Source organism: Lissotriton helveticus, chromosome 3_1 (genome assembly GCF_964261635.1).
Source record: "Lissotriton helveticus chromosome 3_1, aLisHel1.1, whole genome shotgun sequence".
NCBI classification, from domain to species: Eukaryota; Metazoa; Chordata; class Amphibia; order Caudata; family Salamandridae; genus Lissotriton; species Lissotriton helveticus.
The window spans coordinates 1,281,705,712-1,281,724,996 of NC_136061.1; positions in this window are offsets into that span (position 1 = coordinate 1,281,705,712).

The following is a 19,285-nucleotide window of genomic DNA, read 5'->3' on the forward strand; positions in this document are numbered from 1 at the left end:
GCCATCTTGTCTCTGTTTTGTTGTCTAATGCTTGTTTTTGTTCCTTTTACAGGTCTCCCCCGGCCCGTGGCCCTTCCGTGCAGCGTCGTGCAAGGAGTGTTTTGCCCGGTATGTATGCAGCAGTTTGCGGGTCTCAGGTAAGCCATCTTGTCTCTGTTTTGTTGTCTAATGCTTGTTTTTGTTCCTTTTATAGGTCCCCCCCGGCCCGTGGCCATTCCGTGCAGCGTCGTGCAAGGAGTGTTTTTGCCCGGTATGTACACAGCTGTTTGCGGGTCTCAGGAAAGCCATCTTGTCTCTGTTTTGTTGTCTAATGCTTGTTTTTGTTCCTTTTACAGGTCCCCCCCGGCCTGTGGCCGTCCCGTGCAGCGTCGTGCAAGGAGTGTTTTGCCCGGTATGTTGTTTGCGGGTCTCAGGTAAGCCATCTTGTCTCTGTTTTGTTGTCTAATGCTTGTTTTTGTTCCTTTTACAGGTCCGGCCCGTGGCCGTTCCGTGCAGCGTCGTGCAAGGAGTGTTTTGCCCGGTATGTATGCAGCTGTTTGCGTGTCTCAGGTAAGCCATCTTGTCTCTGTTTGTTGTCTAATGCTTGTTTTTGTTCCTTTTACAGATCCCCCCGGCCTGTGGCCGTTCCGTGCAGCGTCGTGCAAGGAGTGTTTTGCCCAGTATGTACACAGCTGTTTGCGGATCTCAGGTAAGCCATCTTGTCTCTGTTTTGTTGTCTAATGCTTGTTTTTGTTCCTTTTACAGGTCCCCCCGGCCCGTGGCCGTTCCGTGCAGCGTCGTGCAAGGAGTGTTTTGCCCCGTATGTATACAGCTGTTTGCGGGTCTCAGGTAAGCCATCTTGTCTCTGTTTTGTTGTCTAATGCTTGTTTTTGTTCCTTTTACAGGTCCCCCCCGGCCCGTGGCCGTTACGTGCAGCGTCATGCAAGGAGTGTTTTGCCCGGTATGTATGCAGCTGTTTGCGGGTCTCAGGTAAGCCATCTTGTCTCCGTTTGTTGTCTAATGCTTGTTTTTGTTCCTTTTACAGATCCCCCCCGGCCTGTGGCCGTTCGGTGCAGCGTCGTGCAAAGAGTGTTTTGCCCGGTATGTATGCAGCACTTTCTGGGTCTCGGGTTAGCCATCTTGTCTCTGTTTTGTTGTCTAATGCTTGTTTTTGTTCCTTTTACAGGTCCCCCCCGGCCCGTGGCCGTTCCGTGCAGCGTCGTGCAAGGAGTGTTTTGCCTGGTACGTATACAGCTGTTTGCGGGTCTCAGGTAAGCCATCTTGTCTCTGTTTTGTTGTCTAATGCTTGTTTTTGTTCCTTTTACAGGTCCCCCCCGGCCCGTGGCCGTTCCGTGCAGCGTCGTGCAAGGAGTGTTTTTGCCCGGTATGTACATAGCTGTTTGCGGGTCTCAGGAAAGCCATTTTGTCTCTGTTTTGTTGTCTAATGCTTGTTTTTGTTCCTTTTACAGGTCCCCCCCGGCCCGTGGCCGTTCCGTGCAGCGTCGTGCAAGGAGTGTTTTGCCTGGTACGTATACAGCTGTTTGCGGGTCTCAGGTAAGCCATCTTGTCTCTGTTTTGTTGTCTAATGCTTGTTTTTGTTCCTTTTACAGGTCCCCCCCAGCCCGTGGCCGTTCCGTGCAGCGTCGTGCAAGGAGTGTTTTGCCTGGTACGTATACAGCTGTTTGCGGGTCTCAGGTAAGCCATCTTGTCTCTGTTTTGTTGTCTAATGCTTGTTTTTGTTCCTTTTACAGGTCCCCCCCGGCCCGTGGCCGTTCCGTGCAGCGTCGTGCAAGGAGTGTTTTGCCCGGTATGTATACAGCTGTTTGCGGGTCCCAGGTAAGCCATCTTGTCTCTGTTTTGTTGTCTAATGCTTGTTTTTGTTCCTTTTACAGGTCCCCCCCGGCCTGTGGCCGTTCCGTGCAGCGTCGTGCAAGGAGTGTTTTGCCCGGTATGTTGTTTGCGGGTCTCAGGTAAGCCATCTTGTCTCTGTTTTGTTGTCTAATGCTTGTTTTTGTTCCTTTTACAGGTCCGGCCCGTGGCCGTTCCGTGCAGCGTCGTGCAAGGAGTGTTTTGCCCGGTATGTATGCAGCTGTTTGCGTGTCTCAGGTAAGCCATCTTGTCTCTGTTTGTTGTCTAATGCTTGTTTTTGTTCCTTTTACAGATCCCCCCGGCCTGTGGCCGTTCCGTGCAGCGTCGTGCAAGGAGTGTTTTGCCCAGTATGTACACAGCTGTTTGCGGATCTCAGGTAAGCCATCTTGTCTCTGTTTTGTTGTCTAATGCTTGTTTTTGTTCCTTTTACAGGTCCCCCCGGCCCGTGGCCGTTCCGTGCAGCGTCGTGCAAGGAGTGTTTTGCCCCGTATGTATACAGCTGTTTGCGGGTCTCAGGTAAGCCATCTTGTCTCTGTTTTGTTGTCTAATGCTTGTTTTTGTTCCTTTTACAGGTCCCCCCCGGCCCGTGGCCGTTACGTGCAGCGTCATGCAAGGAGTGTTTTGCCCGGTATGTATGCAGCTGTTTGCGGGTCTCAGGTAAGCCATCTTGTCTCTGTTTGTTGTCTAATGCTAGTTTTTGTTCCTTTTACAGATCCCCCCCTACCCGTGGCCGTTCCGTGCAGCGTCGCCCAAGGAGTGTTTTGCCCTATATGTATGCAGCACTTTCTGGGTCTCGGGTAAGCCATCTTGTCTCTGTTTTGTTGTCTAATGCTTGTTTTTGTTCCTTTTACAGGTCCCCCCCGGCCCGTGGCCGTTCCGTGCAGCGTCCTGCAAGGAGTGTTTTGCCCGGTATGTATGCAGCTGTTTGCGGGTCTCAGGTAAGCCATCTTGTCTCCGTTTGTTGTCTAATGCTTGTTTTTGTTCCTTTTACAGATCCCCCCCGGCCTGTGGCCGTTCGGTGCAGCGTCGTGCAAGGAGTGTTTTGCCCGGTATGTATGCAGCACTTTCTGGGTCTCGGGTTAGCCATCTTGTCTCTGTTTTGTTGTCTAATGCTTGTTTTTGTTCCTTTTACAGGTCCCCCCCGGCCCGTGGCCGTTCCGTGCAGCGTCGTGCAAGGAGTGTTTTGCCTGGTACGTATACAGCTGTTTGCGGGTCTCAGGTAAGCCATCTTGTCTCTGTTTTGTTGTCTAATGCTTGTTTTTGTTCCTTTTACAGGTCCCCCCCGGCCCGTGGCCGTTCCGTGCAGCGTCGTGCAAGGAGTGTTTTTGCCCGGTATGTACATAGCTGTTTGCGGGTCTCAGGAAAGCCATTTTGTCTCTGTTTTGTTGTCTAATGCTTGTTTTTGTTCCTTTTACAGGTCCCCCCCGGCCCGTGGCCGTTCCGTGCAGCGTCGTGCAAGGAGTGTTTTGCCTGGTACGTATACAGCTGTTTGCGGGTCTCAGGTAAGCCATCTTGTCTCTGTTTTGTTGTCTAATGCTTGTTTTTGTTCCTTTTACAGGTCCCCCCCAGCCCGTGGCCGTTCCGTGCAGCGTCGTGCAAGGAGTGTTTTGCCTGGTACGTATACAGCTGTTTGCGGGTCTCAGGTAAGCCATCTTGTCTCTGTTTTGTTGTCTAATGCTTGTTTTTGTTCCTTTTACAGGTCCCCCCCGGCCCGTGGCCGTTCCGTGCAGCGTCGTGCAAGGAGTGTTTTTGCCCGGTATGTACATAGCTGTTTGCGGGTCTCAGGAAAGCCATTTTGTCTCTGTTTTGTTGTCTAATGCTTGTTTTTGTTCCTTTTACAGGTCCCCCCCGGCCCGTGGCCGTTCCGTGCAGCGTCGTGCAAGGAGTGTTTTGCCTGGTACGTATACAGCTGTTTGCGGGTCTCAGGTAAGCCATCTTGTCTCTGTTTTGTTGTCTAATGCTTGTTTTTGTTCCTTTTACAGGTCCCCCCCAGCCCGTGGCCGTTCCGTGCAGCGTCGTGCAAGGAGTGTTTTGCCCGGTATGTATACAGCTGTTTGCGGGTCCCAGGTAAGCCATCTTGTCTCTGTTTTGTTGTCTAATGCTTGTTTTTGTTCCTTTTACAGGTCCCCCCCGGCCCGTGGCCGTTCCGTGCAGCGTCGTGCAAGGAGTGTTTTGCCCCGTATGTATGCAGCTGTTTGCGGGTCTCAGGTAAGCCATCTTGTCTCTGTTTGTTGTCTAATGCTTGTTTTTGTTCCTTTTACAGGTCCCCCCCGGCCCGTGGCCGTTCCGTGCAGCGTCGTGCAAGGACTGTTTTGCCCGGTATGTATGCAGCACTTTCTGGGTCTCGGGTAAGCCATCTTGTCTCTGTTTTGTTGTCTAATGCTTGTTTTTGATCCTTTTACAGGTCCCCCCTGGCCCGTGGCCGTTACGTGCAGCGTCGTGCAAGGAGTGTTTTGCCCGGTATGTATGCAGCACTTTCTGGGTCTCGGGTTAGCCATCTTGTCTCTGTTTTGTTGTCTAATGCTTGTTTTTGTTCCTTTTACAGTTCCCCCCCGGCCCGTTGCCGTTCCGTGCAGCGTCGTGCAAGGAGTGTTTTGCCCGGTATGTACACAGCTGTTTGCGGGTCTCAGGTAAGACATCTTGTCTCTGTTTTGTTGTCTAATGCTTGTTTTTGTTCCTTTTACAGGTCCCCCCCGGACCGTGGCCGTTCCGTGCATCGTCGTGCAAGGAGTGTTTTGCCCAGTATGTATGCAGCTGTTTGCGGGTCTCAGGTAAGCCATCTTGTCCTGTTTGTTGTCTAATGCTTGTTTTTGTTCCTTTTACAGATCCCCCCGGCCCGTGGCCGTTCCGTGCAGCGTCGTGCAAGGAGTGTTTTGCCCGGTATGTATGCAGCACTTTCTGGGTCTCGGGTTAGCCATCTTGTCTCTGTTTTGTTGTCTAATGCTTGTTTTTGTTCCTTTTGATGGTCCCCCCCGGCCCGTGGCCCTTCCGTGCAGCATCGTGCAAGGAGTGTTTTGCCCGGTATGTATGCAGCAGTTTGCGGGTCTCAGGTAAGCCATCTTGTCTCTGTTTTGTTGTCTAATGCTTGTTTTTGTTCCTTTTACAGGTCCCCCCCGGCCCGTGGCCGTTCCGTGCAGCGTCGTGCAAGGAGTGTTTTTGCCCGGTATGTACATAGCTGTTTGCGGGTCTCAGGAAAGCCATTTTGTCTCTGTTTTGTTGTCTAATGCTTGTTTTTGTTCCTTTTACAGGTCCCCCCCGGCCCGAGGCCGTTCCGTGCAGCGTCGTGCAAGGAGTGTTTTGCCCGGTATGTTGTTTGCGGGTCTCAGGTAAGCCATCTTGTCTCTGTTTTGTTGTCTAATGCTTGTTTTTGTTCCTTTTACAGGTCCGGCCCGTGGCCGTTCCGTGCAGCGTCGTGCAAGGAGTGTTTTGCCCGGTATGTTGTTTGCGGGTCTCAGGTAAGCCATCTTGTCTCTGTTTGTTGTCTAATGCTTGTTTTTGTTCCTTTTACAGATCCCCCTGTCCCGTGGCCGTTCCGTGCAGCGTCGTGCAAGGAGTGTTTTGCCTGGTATGTATAAAGCTGTTTGCGGGTCTCAGGTAAGCCATCCTGTCTCTGTTATGTTGTCTAATGCTTGTTTTTGTTCCTTTTACAGGTCCCCCCCGGCCCGTGGCCGTTCCGTGCAGCGTCGTGCAAGGAGTGTTTTGCCCGGTATGTATGCAGCTGTTTGCGGGTCTCAGGTAAGCCATCTTGTCTCTGTTTGTTGTCTAATGCTTGTTTTTGTTCCTTTTACAGATCCCCCCCGGCCCGTGGCCGTTCCGTGCAGCGTCGTGCAAGGAGTGTTTTGCCCGGTATGTATGCAGCACTTTCAGGGTCTTGGGTTAGCCATCTTGTCTCTGTTTTGTTGTCTAATGCTTGTTTTTGTTCCTTTTACAGGTCCCCCCCCCCCGGCCCATGGCCCTTCCGTGCAGCGTCGTGCAAGGAGTGTTTTGCCCTGTATGTATGCAGCAGTTTGCGGGTCTCAGGTAAGCCATCTTGTCTCTGTTTTGTTGTCTAATGCTTGTTTTTGTTCCTTTTACAGGTCCCCCCTGGCCCGTGGCCGTTCCGTGCAGCGTCGTGCAAGGAGTGTTTTGCCCGGTATGTACACCGCTGTTTGCGGGTCTCAGGTAAGCCATCTTGTCTCTGTTTTGTTGTCTAATGCTTGTTTTTGTTCCTTTTACGGGTCCCCCCCGGCCCGTGGCCGTTCCGTGCAGCGTCGTGCAAGGAGTGTTTTGCCTGGTACGTATACAGCTGTTTGCGGGTCTCAGGTAAGCCATCTTGTCTCTGTTTTGTTGTCTAATGCTTGTTTTTGTTCCTTTTACAGGTCCGGCCCGCGGCCGTTCCGTGCAGCGTCGTGCAAGGAGTGTTTTGCCCGGTATGTATGCAGCTGTTTGCGGGTCTCAGGTAAGCCATCTTGTCTCTGTTTGTTGTCTAATGCTTGTTTTTGTTCCTTTTACAGATCCCCCCGGCCCGTGGCCGTTCCGTGCAGCGTCTTGCAAGGAGTGTTTTGCCCAGTATGTACACAGCTGTTTGCGGATCTCAGGTAAGCCATCTTGTCTCTGTTTTGTTGTCTAATGCTTGTTTTTGTTCCTTTTACAGGTCCCCCCCAGCCCGTGGCCGTTCCGTGCAGCGTCGTGCAAGGAGTGTTTTGCCTGGTACGTATACAGCTGTTTGCGGGTCTCAGGTAAGCCATCTTGTCTCTGTTTTGTTGTCTAATGCTTGTTTTTGTTCCATTTACAGGTCCCCCCCGGCCCGTGGCCGTTCCGTGCAGCGTCGTGTAAGGAGTGTTTTGCCCGGTATGTATACAGCTGTTTGCGGGTCTCAGGTAAGCCATCTTGTCTCTGTTTTGTTGTCTAATGCTTGTTTTTCTTCCTTTTACAGGTCCCGCCCGGCCCGTGGCCGTTCCGTGCAGCGTCGTGCAAGGAGTGTTTTGCCCGGTACGTATACAGCTGTTGGCGGGTCTCAGGTAAGCCATCTTGTCTCTGTTTTGTTGTCTAATGCTTGTTTTTGTTCCTTTTACAGGTCTCCCCCGGCCCGTGGCCCTTCCGTGCAGCGTCGTGCAAGGAGTGTTTTGCCCGGTATGTATGCAGCACTTTCTGGGTCTCGGGTTAGCCATCTTGTCTCTGTTTTGTTGTCTAATGCTTGTTTTTGTTCCTTTTACAGGTCTCCCCCGGCCCGTGGCCCTTCCGTGCAGCGTCGTGCAAGGAGTGTTTTGCCCGGTATGTATGCAGCAGTTTGCGGGTCTCAGGTAAGCCATCTTGTCTCTGTTTTGTTGTCTAATGCTTGTTTTTGTTCCTTTTATAGGTCCCCCCCGGCCCGTGGCCATTCCGTGCAGCGTCGTGCAAGGAGTGTTTTTGCCCGGTATGTACACAGCTGTTTGCGGGTCTCAGGAAAGCCATCTTGTCTCTGTTTTGTTGTCTAATGCTTGTTTTTGTTCCTTTTACAGGTCCCCCCCGGCCTGTGGCCGTTCCGTGCAACGTCGTGCAAGGAGTGTTTTGCCCGGTATGTTGTTTGCGGGTCTCAGGTAAGCCATCTTGTCTCTGTTTTGTTGTCTAATGCTTGTTTTTGTTCCTTTTACAGGTCCGGCCCGCGGCCGTTCCGTGCAGCGTCGTGCAAGGAGTGTTTTGCCCGGTATGTATGCAGCTGTTTGCGGGTCTCAGGTAAGCCATCTTGTCTCTGTTTGTTGTCTAATGCTTGTTTTTGTTCCTTTTACAGATCCCCCCGGCCCGTGGCCGTTCCGTGCAGCGTCTTGCAAGGAGTGTTTTGCCCAGTATGTACACAGCTGTTTGCGGATCTCAGGTAAGCCATCTTGTCTCTGTTTTGTTGTCTAATGCTTGTTTTTGTTCCTTTTACAGGTCCCCCCCAGCCCGTGGCCGTTCCGTGCAGCGTCGTGCAAGGAGTGTTTTGCCTGGTACGTATACAGCTGTTTGCGGGTCTCAGGTAAGCCATCTTGTCTCTGTTTTGTTGTCTAATGCTTGTTTTTGTTCCATTTACAGGTCCCCCCCGGCCCGTGGCCGTTCCGTGCAGCGTCGTGTAAGGAGTGTTTTGCCCGGTATGTATACAGCTGTTTGCGGGTCTCAGGTAAGCCATCTTGTCTCTGTTTTGTTGTCTAATGCTTGTTTTTCTTCCTTTTACAGGTCCCGCCCGGCCCGTGGCCGTTCCGTGCAGCGTCGTGCAAGGAGTGTTTTGCCCGGTACGTATACAGCTGTTGGCGGGTCTCAGGTAAGCCATCTTGTCTCTGTTTTGTTGTCTAATGCTTGTTTTAGTTACTTTTACAGGTCCCCCCCGGCCCGTGGCCGTTCCGTGCAGCGTCGTGCAAGGAGTGTTTTGCCCGGTATGTATGCAGCACTTTCTGGGTCTCGGGTAAGCCATCTTGTCTCTGTTTTGTTGTCTAATGCTTGTTTTTGTTCCTTTTACAGGTCCCCCCAGGCCCGTGGCCGTTCCGTGCAGCGTCGTGCAAGGAGTGTTTTGCCCGGTATGTATGCAGCTGTTTGCGGATCTCAGGTAAGCCATCTTGTCTCCGTTTGTTGTCTAATGCTTGTTTTTGTTCCTTTTACAGATCCCCCCGGGCCCGTGGCCATTCCATGCAGCGTCGTGCAAGGAGTGTTTTGCCCGGTATGTATGCAGCACTTTCAGGGTCTTGGGTTAGCCATCTTGTCTCTGTTTTGTTGTCTAATGCTTGTTTTTGTTCCTTTTACAGGTCCCCCCCCCCCGGCCCATGGCCCTTCCGTGCAGCGTCGTGCAAGGAGTGTTTTGCCCTGTATGTATGCAGCAGTTTGCGGGTCTCAGGTAAGCCATCTTGTCTCTGTTTTGTTGTCTAATGCTTGTTTTTGTTCCTTTTACAGGTCCCCCCTGGCACGTGGCCGTTCCGTGCAGCGTCGTGCAAGGAGTGTTTTGCCCGGTATGTACACCGCTGTTTGCGGGTCTCAGGTAAGCCATCTTGTCTCTGTTTTGTTGTCTAATGCTTGTTTTTGTTCCTTTTACGGGTCCCCCCCGGCCCGTGGCCGTTCCGTGCAGCGTCGTGCAAGGAGTGTTTTGCCCGGTATGTACACAGCTGTTTGCGGGTTTCAGGTAAGCCATCTTGTCTCTGTTTTGTTGTCTAATGCTTGTTTTTGTTCCTTTTACAGGTCGCCCGTGGCCGTTCCGTGCAGCATCGTGCAAGGAGTGTTTTGCCTGGTACGTATACAGTTGTTTGCGGGTCTCAGGTAAGCCATCTTGTCTCTGTTTTGTTGTCTAATGCTTGTTTTTGTTCCTTTTACAGGTCCCCCCCGGCCTGTGGCCGTTCGGTGCAGCGTCGTGCAAGGAGTGTTTTGCCCGGTATGTATACAGCTGTTTGCGGGTCTCAGGTAAGCCATCTTGTCTCTGTTTTGTTGTCTAATGCTTGTTTTTGTTCCTTTTACAGGTCCCCCCCGGCCCGTGGCCGTTCCGTGCAGCGTCGTGCAAGGAGTGTTTTGCCCGGTATGTATGCAGCTGTTTGCAGGTCTCAGGTAAGCCATCTTGTCTCTGTTTGTTGTCTAATGCTTGTTTTTGTTCCTTTTACAGGTCCCCCCCGGCCCGTGGCCGTTCCGTGCAGCGTCGTGCAAGGAGTGTTTTGCCCGGTATGTATGCAGCACTTTCTGGGTCTCGGGTAAGCCATCTTGTCTCTGTTTTGTTGTCTAATGCTTGTTTTTGTTCCTTTTACAGGTCCCCCCCGGCCCGTGGCCGTTAAGTTCAGCGTCGTGCAAGGAGTGTTTTGCCCGGTATGTATGCAGCTGTTTGCGGGTCTCAGGTAAGCCATCTTGTCTCCGTTTATTGTCTAATGCTTGTTTTTGTTCCTTTTACAAATCTCCCCCCGGCCCGTGGCCGTTCCGTGCAGCGTCGTGCAAGGAGTGTTTTGCCCGGTATGTATGCAGCACTTTCTGGGTCTCGGGTTAGCCATCTTGTCTCTGTTTTGTTGTCTAATGCTTGTTTTTGTTCTTTTTACAGGTCCCCCCCGGCCCGTTGCCGTTCCGTGCAGCGTCGTGCAAGGAGTGTTTTGCCCGCTATGTACACAGCTGTTTGCGGGTCTCAGGTAAGCCATCTTGCCTCTGTTTTGTTGTCTAATGCTTGTTTTTGTTCCTTTTACAGGTCCCCCCCGGCCCGTGGCCGTTCCGTGCAGCGTAGTGCAAGGAGTGTTTTGCCCGGTACGTATACAGCTGTTTGCGGGTCTCAGGTAAGCCATCTTGTCTCTGTTTTGTTGTCTAATGCTTGTTTTTGTTCCTTTTACAGGTCCCCCCCAGACCGTGGCCGTTCCGTGCAGCGTCGTGCAAGGAGTGTTTTGCCCGGTATGTATGAAGCTGTTTGCGGGTCTCAGGTAAGCCATCTTGTCCTGTTTGTTGTCTAATGCTTGTTTTTGTTTCTTTTACCGATCCCCCCCGGCCCGTGGCCGTTCCGTGCAGCGTCGTGCTAGGAGTGTTTTGCCCGGTATGTATGCAGCTGTTTGCGGGTCTCAGGTAAGCCATCTTGTCTCCGTTTGTTGTCTAATGCTTGTTTTTGTTCCTTTTACAGACCCCCCGGCCCGTGGCCGTTCCGTGCAGCGTCGTGCAAGGAGAATTTTGCCCTGTATGTATGCAGCACTTTCTGAGTCTCGGGTAAGCCATCTTGTCTCTGTTTTGTTGTCTAATGCTTGTTTTTGTTCCTTTTACAGGTCCCCCCGGCCCGTGGCCGTTCCGTGCAGCGTCGTGTAAGGAGTGTTTTGCCCGGTATGTATGCAGCTGTTTGCGGGTCTCAGGTAAGCCATCTTGTCTCCGTTTGTTGTCTAATGCTTGTTTTTGTTCCTTTTACAGATCCCCCCCGGCCCGTGGCCGCTCCGTGCAGCGTCGTGCAAGGAGTGTTTTGCCCGGTATGTATGCAGCACTTTCTGGGTCTCGGGTTAGCCATCTTGTCTCTGTTTTGTTGTCTAATGCTTGTTTTTGTTCCTTTTACAGGTCTCCCCCGGCCCGTGGCCCTTCCGTGCAGCGTCGTGCAAGGAGTGTTTTGCCCGGTATGTATGCAGCAGTTTGCGGGTCTCAGGTAAGCCATCTTGTCTCTGTTTTGTTGTCTAATGCTTGTTTTTGTTCCTTTTATAGGTCCCCCCCGGCCCGTGGCCATTCCGTGCAGCGTCGTGCAAGGAGTGTTTTTGCCCGGTATGTACACAGCTGTTTGCGGGTCTCAGGAAAGCCATCTTGTCTCTGTTTTGTTGTCTAATGCTTGTTTTTGTTCCTTTTACAGGTCCCCCCCGGCCTGTGGCCGTCCCGTGCAGCGTCGTGCAAGGAGTGTTTTGCCCGGTATGTTGTTTGCGGGTCTCAGGTAAGCCATCTTGTCTCTGTTTTGTTGTCTAATGCTTGTTTTTGTTCCTTTTACAGGTCCGGCCCGTGGCCGTTCCGTGCAGCGTCGTGCAAGGAGTGTTTTGCCCGGTATGTATGCAGCTGTTTGCGTGTCTCAGGTAAGCCATCTTGTCTCTGTTTGTTGTCTAATGCTTGTTTTTGTTCCTTTTACAGATCCCCCCGGCCTGTGGCCGTTCCGTGCAGCGTCGTGCAAGGAGTGTTTTGCCCAGTATGTACACAGCTGTTTGCGGATCTCAGGTAAGCCATCTTGTCTCTGTTTTGTTGTCTAATGCTTGTTTTTGTTCCTTTTACAGGTCCCCCCGGCCCGTGGCCGTTCCGTGCAGCGTCGTGCAAGGAGTGTTTTGCCCCGTATGTATACAGCTGTTTGCGGGTCTCAGGTAAGCCATCTTGTCTCTGTTTTGTTGTCTAATGCTTGTTTTTGTTCCTTTTACAGGTCCCCCCCGGCCCGTGGCCGTTACGTGCAGCGTCATGCAAGGAGTGTTTTGCCCGGTATGTATGCAGCTGTTTGCGGGTCTCAGGTAAGCCATCTTGTCTCTGTTTGTTGTCTAATGCTAGTTTTTGTTCCTTTTACAGATCCCCCCCCTACCCGTGGCCGTTCCGTGCAGCGTCGCCCAAGGAGTGTTTTGCCCTATATGTATGCAGCACTTTCTGGGTCTCGGGTAAGCCATCTTGTCTCTGTTTTGTTGTCTAATGCTTGTTTTTGTTCCTTTTACAGGTCCCCCCCGGCCCGTGGCCGTTCCGTGCAGCGTCCTGCAAGGAGTGTTTTGCCCGGTATGTATGCAGCTGTTTGCGGGTCTCAGGTAAGCCATCTTGTCTCCGTTTGTTGTCTAATGCTTGTTTTTGTTCCTTTTACAGATCCCCCCCGGCCTGTGGCCGTTCGGTGCAGCGTCGTGCAAAGAGTGTTTTGCCCGGTATGTATGCAGCACTTTCTGGGTCTCGGGTTAGCCATCTTGTCTCTGTTTTGTTGTCTAATGCTTGTTTTTGTTCCTTTTACAGGTCCCCCCCGGCCCGTGGCCGTTCCGTGCAGCGTCGTGCAAGGAGTGTTTTGCCTGGTACGTATACAGCTGTTTGCGGGTCTCAGGTAAGCCATCTTGTCTCTGTTTTGTTGTCTAATGCTTGTTTTTGTTCCTTTTACAGGTCCCCCCCGGCCCGTGGCCGTTCCGTGCAGCGTCGTGCAAGGAGTGTTTTTGCCCGGTATGTACATAGCTGTTTGCGGGTCTCAGGAAAGCCATTTTGTCTCTGTTTTGTTGTCTAATGCTTGTTTTTGTTCCTTTTACAGGTCCCCCCCGGCCCGTGGCCGTTCCGTGCAGCGTCGTGCAAGGAGTGTTTTGCCTGGTACGTATACAGCTGTTTGCGGGTCTCAGGTAAGCCATCTTGTCTCTGTTTTGTTGTCTAATGCTTGTTTTTGTTCCTTTTACAGGTCCCCCCCAGCCCGTGGCCGTTCCGTGCAGCGTCGTGCAAGGAGTGTTTTGCCTGGTACGTATACAGCTGTTTGCGGGTCTCAGGTAAGCCATCTTGTCTCTGTTTTGTTGTCTAATGCTTGTTTTTGTTCCTTTTACAGGTCCCCCCCGGCCCGTGGCCGTTCCGTGCAGCGTCGTGCAAGGAGTGTTTTGCCCGGTATGTATACAGCTGTTTGCGGGTCCCAGGTAAGCCATCTTGTCTCTGTTTTGTTGTCTAATGCTTGTTTTTGTTCCTTTTACAGGTCCCCCCCGGCCTGTGGCCGTTCCGTGCAGCGTCGTGCAAGGAGTGTTTTGCCCGGTATGTTGTTTGCGGGTCTCAGGTAAGCCATCTTGTCTCTGTTTTGTTGTCTAATGCTTGTTTTTGTTCCTTTTACAGGTCCGGCCCGTGGCCGTTCCGTGCAGCGTCGTGCAAGGAGTGTTTTGCCCGGTATGTATGCAGCTGTTTGCGTGTCTCAGGTAAGCCATCTTGTCTCTGTTTGTTGTCTAATGCTTGTTTTTGTTCCTTTTACAGATCCCCCCGGCCTGTGGCCGTTCCGTGCAGCGTCGTGCAAGGAGTGTTTTGCCCAGTATGTACACAGCTGTTTGCGGATCTCAGGTAAGCCATCTTGTCTCTGTTTTGTTGTCTAATGCTTGTTTTTGTTCCTTTTACAGGTCCCCCCGGCCCGTGGCCGTTCCGTGCAGCGTCGTGCAAGGAGTGTTTTGCCCCGTATGTATACAGCTGTTTGCGGGTCTCAGGTAAGCCATCTTGTCTCTGTTTTGTTGTCTAATGCTTGTTTTTGTTCCTTTTACAGGTCCCCCCCGGCCCGTGGCCGTTACGTGCAGCGTCATGCAAGGAGTGTTTTGCCCGGTATGTATGCAGCTGTTTGCGGGTCTCAGGTAAGCCATCTTGTCTCTGTTTGTTGTCTAATGCTAGTTTTTGTTCCTTTTACAGATCCCCCCCTACCCGTGGCCGTTCCGTGCAGCGTCGCCCAAGGAGTGTTTTGCCCTATATGTATGCAGCACTTTCTGGGTCTCGGGTAAGCCATCTTGTCTCTGTTTTGTTGTCTAATGCTTGTTTTTGTTCCTTTTACAGGTCCCCCCCGGCCCGTGGCCGTTCCGTGCAGCGTCCTGCAAGGAGTGTTTTGCCCGGTATGTATGCAGCTGTTTGCGGGTCTCAGGTAAGCCATCTTGTCTCCGTTTGTTGTCTAATGCTTGTTTTTGTTCCTTTTACAGATCCCCCCCGGCCTGTGGCCGTTCGGTGCAGCGTCGTGCAAGGAGTGTTTTGCCCGGTATGTATGCAGCACTTTCTGGGTCTCGGGTTAGCCATCTTGTCTCTGTTTTGTTGTCTAATGCTTGTTTTTGTTCCTTTTACAGGTCCCCCCCGGCCCGTGGCCGTTCCGTGCAGCGTCGTGCAAGGAGTGTTTTGCCTGGTACGTATACAGCTGTTTGCGGGTCTCAGGTAAGCCATCTTGTCTCTGTTTTGTTGTCTAATGCTTGTTTTTGTTCCTTTTACAGGTCCCCCCCGGCCCGTGGCCGTTCCGTGCAGCGTCGTGCAAGGAGTGTTTTTGCCCGGTATGTACATAGCTGTTTGCGGGTCTCAGGAAAGCCATTTTGTCTCTGTTTTGTTGTCTAATGCTTGTTTTTGTTCCTTTTACAGGTCCCCCCCGGCCCGTGGCCGTTCCGTGCAGCGTCGTGCAAGGAGTGTTTTGCCTGGTACGTATACAGCTGTTTGCGGGTCTCAGGTAAGCCATCTTGTCTCTGTTTTGTTGTCTAATGCTTGTTTTTGTTCCTTTTACAGGTCCCCCCCAGCCCGTGGCCGTTCCGTGCAGCGTCGTGCAAGGAGTGTTTTGCCTGGTACGTATACAGCTGTTTGCGGGTCTCAGGTAAGCCATCTTGTCTCTGTTTTGTTGTCTAATGCTTGTTTTTGTTCCTTTTACAGGTCCCCCCCGGCCCGTGGCCGTTCCGTGCAGCGTCGTGCAAGGAGTGTTTTGCCCGGTATGTATACAGCTGTTTGCGGGTCCCAGGTAAGCCATCTTGTCTCTGTTTTGTTGTCTAATGCTTGTTTTTGTTCCTTTTACAGGTCCCCCCCGGCCCGTGGCCGTTCCGTGCAGCGTCGTGCAAGGAGTGTTTTGCCCCGTATGTATGCAGCTGTTTGCGGGTCTCAGGTAAGCCATCTTGTCTCTGTTTGTTGTCTAATGCTTGTTTTTGTTCCTTTTACAGGTCCCCCCCGGCCCGTGGCCGTTCCGTGCAGCGTCGTGCAAGGACTGTTTTGCCCGGTATGTATGCAGCACTTTCTGGGTCTCGGGTAAGCCATCTTGTCTCTGTTTTGTTGTCTAATGCTTGTTTTTGATCCTTTTACAGGTCCCCCCTGGCCCGTGGCCGTTACGTGCAGCGTCGTGCAAGGAGTGTTTTGCCCGGTATGTATGCAGCACTTTCTGGGTCTCGGGTTAGCCATCTTGTCTCTGTTTTGTTGTCTAATGCTTGTTTTTGTTCCTTTTACAGTTCCCCCCCGGCCCGTTGCCGTTCCGTGCAGCGTCGTGCAAGGAGTGTTTTGCCCGGTATGTACACAGCTGTTTGCGGGTCTCAGGTAAGACATCTTGTCTCTGTTTTGTTGTCTAATGCTTGTTTTTGTTCCTTTTACAGGTCCCCCCCGGACCGTGGCCGTTCCGTGCATCGTCGTGCAAGGAGTGTTTTGCCCAGTATGTATGCAGCTGTTTGCGGGTCTCAGGTAAGCCATCTTGTCCTGTTTGTTGTCTAATGCTTGTTTTTGTTCCTTTTACAGATCCCCCCGGCCCGTGGCCGTTCCGTGCAGCGTCGTGCAAGGAGTGTTTTGCCCGGTATGTATGCAGCACTTTCTGGGTCTCGGGTTAGCCATCTTGTCTCTGTTTTGTTGTCTAATGCTTGTTTTTGTTCCTTTTGATGGTCCCCCCCGGCCCGTGGCCCTTCCGTGCAGCATCGTGCAAGGAGTGTTTTGCCCGGTATGTATGCAGCAGTTTGCGGGTCTCAGGTAAGCCATCTTGTCTCTGTTTTGTTGTCTAATGCTTGTTTTTGTTCCTTTTACAGGTCCCCCCCGGCCCGTGGCCGTTCCGTGCAGCGTCGTGCAAGGAGTGTTTTTGCCCGGTATGTACATAGCTGTTTGCGGGTCTCAGGAAAGCCATTTTGTCTCTGTTTTGTTGTCTAATGCTTGTTTTTGTTCCTTTTACAGGTCCCCCCCGGCCCGAGGCCGTTCCGTGCAGCGTCGTGCAAGGAGTGTTTTGCCCGGTATGTTGTTTGCGGGTCTCAGGTAAGCCATCTTGTCTCTGTTTTGTTGTCTAATGCTTGTTTTTGTTCCTTTTACAGGTCCGGCCCGTGGCCGTTCCGTGCAGCGTCGTGCAAGGAGTGTTTTGCCCGGTATGTTGTTTGCGGGTCTCAGGTAAGCCATCTTGTCTCTGTTTGTTGTCTAATGCTTGTTTTTGTTCCTTTTACAGATCCCCCTGTCCCGTGGCCGTTCCGTGCAGCGTCGTGCAAGGAGTGTTTTGCCTGGTATGTATAAAGCTGTTTGCGGGTCTCAGGTAAGCCATCCTGTCTCTGTTATGTTGTCTAATGCTTGTTTTTGTTCCTTTTACAGGTCCCCCCCGGCCCGTGGCCGTTCCGTGCAGCGTCGTGCAAGGAGTGTTTTGCCCGGTATGTATGCAGCTGTTTGCGGGTCTCAGGTAAGCCATCTTGTCTCTGTTTGTTGTCTAATGCTTGTTTTTGTTCCTTTTACAGATCCCCCCCGGCCCGTGGCCGTTCCGTGCAGCGTCGTGCAAGGAGTGTTTTGCCCGGTATGTATGCAGCACTTTCAGGGTCTTGGGTTAGCCATCTTGTCTCTGTTTTGTTGTCTAATGCTTGTTTTTGTTCCTTTTACAGGTCCCCCCCCCCCGGCCCATGGCCCTTCCGTGCAGCGTCGTGCAAGGAGTGTTTTGCCCTGTATGTATGCAGCAGTTTGCGGGTCTCAGGTAAGCCATCTTGTCTCTGTTTTGTTGTCTAATGCTTGTTTTTGTTCCTTTTACAGGTCCCCCCTGGCCCGTGGCCGTTCCGTGCAGCGTCGTGCAAGGAGTGTTTTGCCCGGTATGTACACCGCTGTTTGCGGGTCTCAGGTAAGCCATCTTGTCTCTGTTTTGTTGTCTAATGCTTGTTTTTGTTCCTTTTACGGGTCCCCCCCGGCCCGTGGCCGTTCCGTGCAGCGTCGTGCAAGGAGTGTTTTGCCCGGTATGTACACAGCTGTTTGCGGGTTTCAGGTAAGCCATCTTGTCTCTGTTTTGTTGTCTAATGCTTGTTTTTGTTCCTTTTACAGGTCGCCCGTGGCCGTTCCGTGCAGCATCGTGCAAGGAGTGTTTTGCCTGGTACGTATACAGCTGTTTGCGGGTCTCAGGTAAGCCATCTTGTCTCTGTTTTGTTGTCTAATGCTTGTTTTTGTTCCTTTTACAGGTCCCCCCCGGCCTGTGGCCGTTCGGTGCAGCGTCGTGCAAGGAGTGTTTTGCCCGGTATGTATACAGCTGTTTGCGGGTCTCAGGTAAGCCATCTTGTCTCTGTTTTGTTGTCTAATGCTTGTTTTTGTTCCTTTTACAGGTCCCCCCCGGCCCGTGGCCGTTCCGTGCAGCGTCGTGCAAGGAGTGTTTTGCCCGGTATGTATGCAGCTGTTTGCAGGTCTCAGGTAAGCCATCTTGTCTCTGTTTGTTGTCTAATGCTTGTTTTTGTTCCTTTTACAGGTCCCCCCCGGCCCGTGGCCGTTCCGTGCAGCGTCGTGCAAGGAGTGTTTTGCCCGGTATGTATGCAGCACTTTCTGGGTCTCGGGTAAGCCATCTTGTCTCTGTTTTGTTGTCTAATGCTTGTTTTTGTTCCTTTTACAGGTCCCCCCCGGCCCGTGGCCGTTCCGTGCAGCGTCGTGAAGGAGTGTTTTTGCCCAGTATGTACATAGCTGTTTGCGGGTCTCAGGAAAGCCATTTTGTCTCTGTTTTGTTGTCTAATGCTTGTTTTTGTTCCTTTTACAGGTCCCCCCCGGCCCGTGGCCGTTCCGTGCAGCGTCGTGCAAGGAGTGTTTTGCCTGGTACGTATACAGCTGTTTGCGGGTCTCAGGTAAGCCATCTTGTCTCTGTTTTGTTGTCTAATGCTTGTTTTTGTTCCTTTTACAGGTCCCCCCCAGCCCGTGGCCGTTCCGTGCAGCGTCGTGCAAGGAGTGTTTTGCCCGGTATGTATACAGCTGTTTGCGGGTCCCAGGTAAGCCATCTTGTCTCTGTTTTGTTGTCTAATGCTTGTTTTTGTTCCTTTGACAGGTCCCCCCCGGCCCGTGGCCGTTCCGTGCAGCGTCGTGCAAGGAGTGTTTTGCCCCGTATGTATGCAGCTGTTTGCGGGTCTCAGGTAAGCCATCTTGTCTCTGTTTGTTGTCTAATGCTTGTTTTTGTTCCTTTTACAGGTCCCCCCCGGCCCGTGGCCGTTCCGTGCAGCGTCGTGCAAGGACTGTTTTGCCCGGTATGTATGCAGCACTTTCTGGGTCTCGGGTTAGCCATCTTGTCTCTGTTTTGTTGTCTAATGCTTGTTTTTGATCCTTTTACAGGTCCCCCCTGGCCCGTGGCCGTTACGTGCAGCGTCGTGCAAGGAGTGTTTTGCCCGGTATGTATGCAGCACTTTCTGGGTCTCGGGTTAGCCATCTTGTCTCTGTTTTGTTGTCTAATGCTTGTTTTTGTTCCTTTTACAGTTCCCCCCCGGCCCGTTGCCGTTCCGTGCAGCGTCGTGCAAGGAGTGTTTTGCCCAGTATGTATGCAGCTGTTTGCGGGTCTCAGGTAAGACATCTTGTCTCTGTTTTGTTGTCTAATGCTTGTTTTTGGTCCTTTTACAGGTCCCCCCGGACCGTGGCCGTTCCGTGCATCGTCGTGCAAGGAGTGTTTTGCCCAGTATGTATGCAGCTGTTTGCGGGTCTCAGGTAAGCCATCTTGTCCTGTTTGTTGTCTAATGCTTGTTTTTGTTCCTTTTACAGATCCCCCCGGCCCGTGGCCGTTCCGTGCAGCGTCGTGCAAGGAGTGTTTTGCCCGGTATGTATGCAGCACTTTCTGGGTCTCGGGTTAGCCATCTTGTCTCTGTTTTGTTGTCTAATGCTTGTTTTTGTTCCTTTTGATGGTCCCCCCCGGCCCGTGGCCCTTCCGTGCAGCATCGTGCAAGGAGTGTTTTGCCCGGTATGTATGCAGCAGTTTGCGGGTCTCAGGTAAGCCATCTTGTCTCTGTTTTGTTGTCTAATGCTTGTTTTTGTTCCTTTTACAGGTCCCCCCCGGCCCGTGGCCGTTCCGTGCAGCGTCGTGCAAGGAGTGTTTTTGCCCGGTATGTACATAGCTGTTTGCGGGTCTCAGGAAAGCCATTTTGTCTCTGTTTTGTTGTCTAATGCTTGTTTTTGTTCCTTTTACAGGTCCCCCCCGGCCCGAGGCCGTTCCGTGCAGCGTCGTGCAAGGAGTGTTTTGCCCGGTATGTTGTTTGCGGGTCTCAGGTAAGCCATCTTGTCTCTGTTTTGTTGTCTAATGCTTGTTTTTGTTCCTTTTACAGGTCCGGCCCGTGGCCGTTCCGTGCAGCGTCGTGCAAGGAGTGTTTTGCCCGGTATGTTGTTTGCGGGT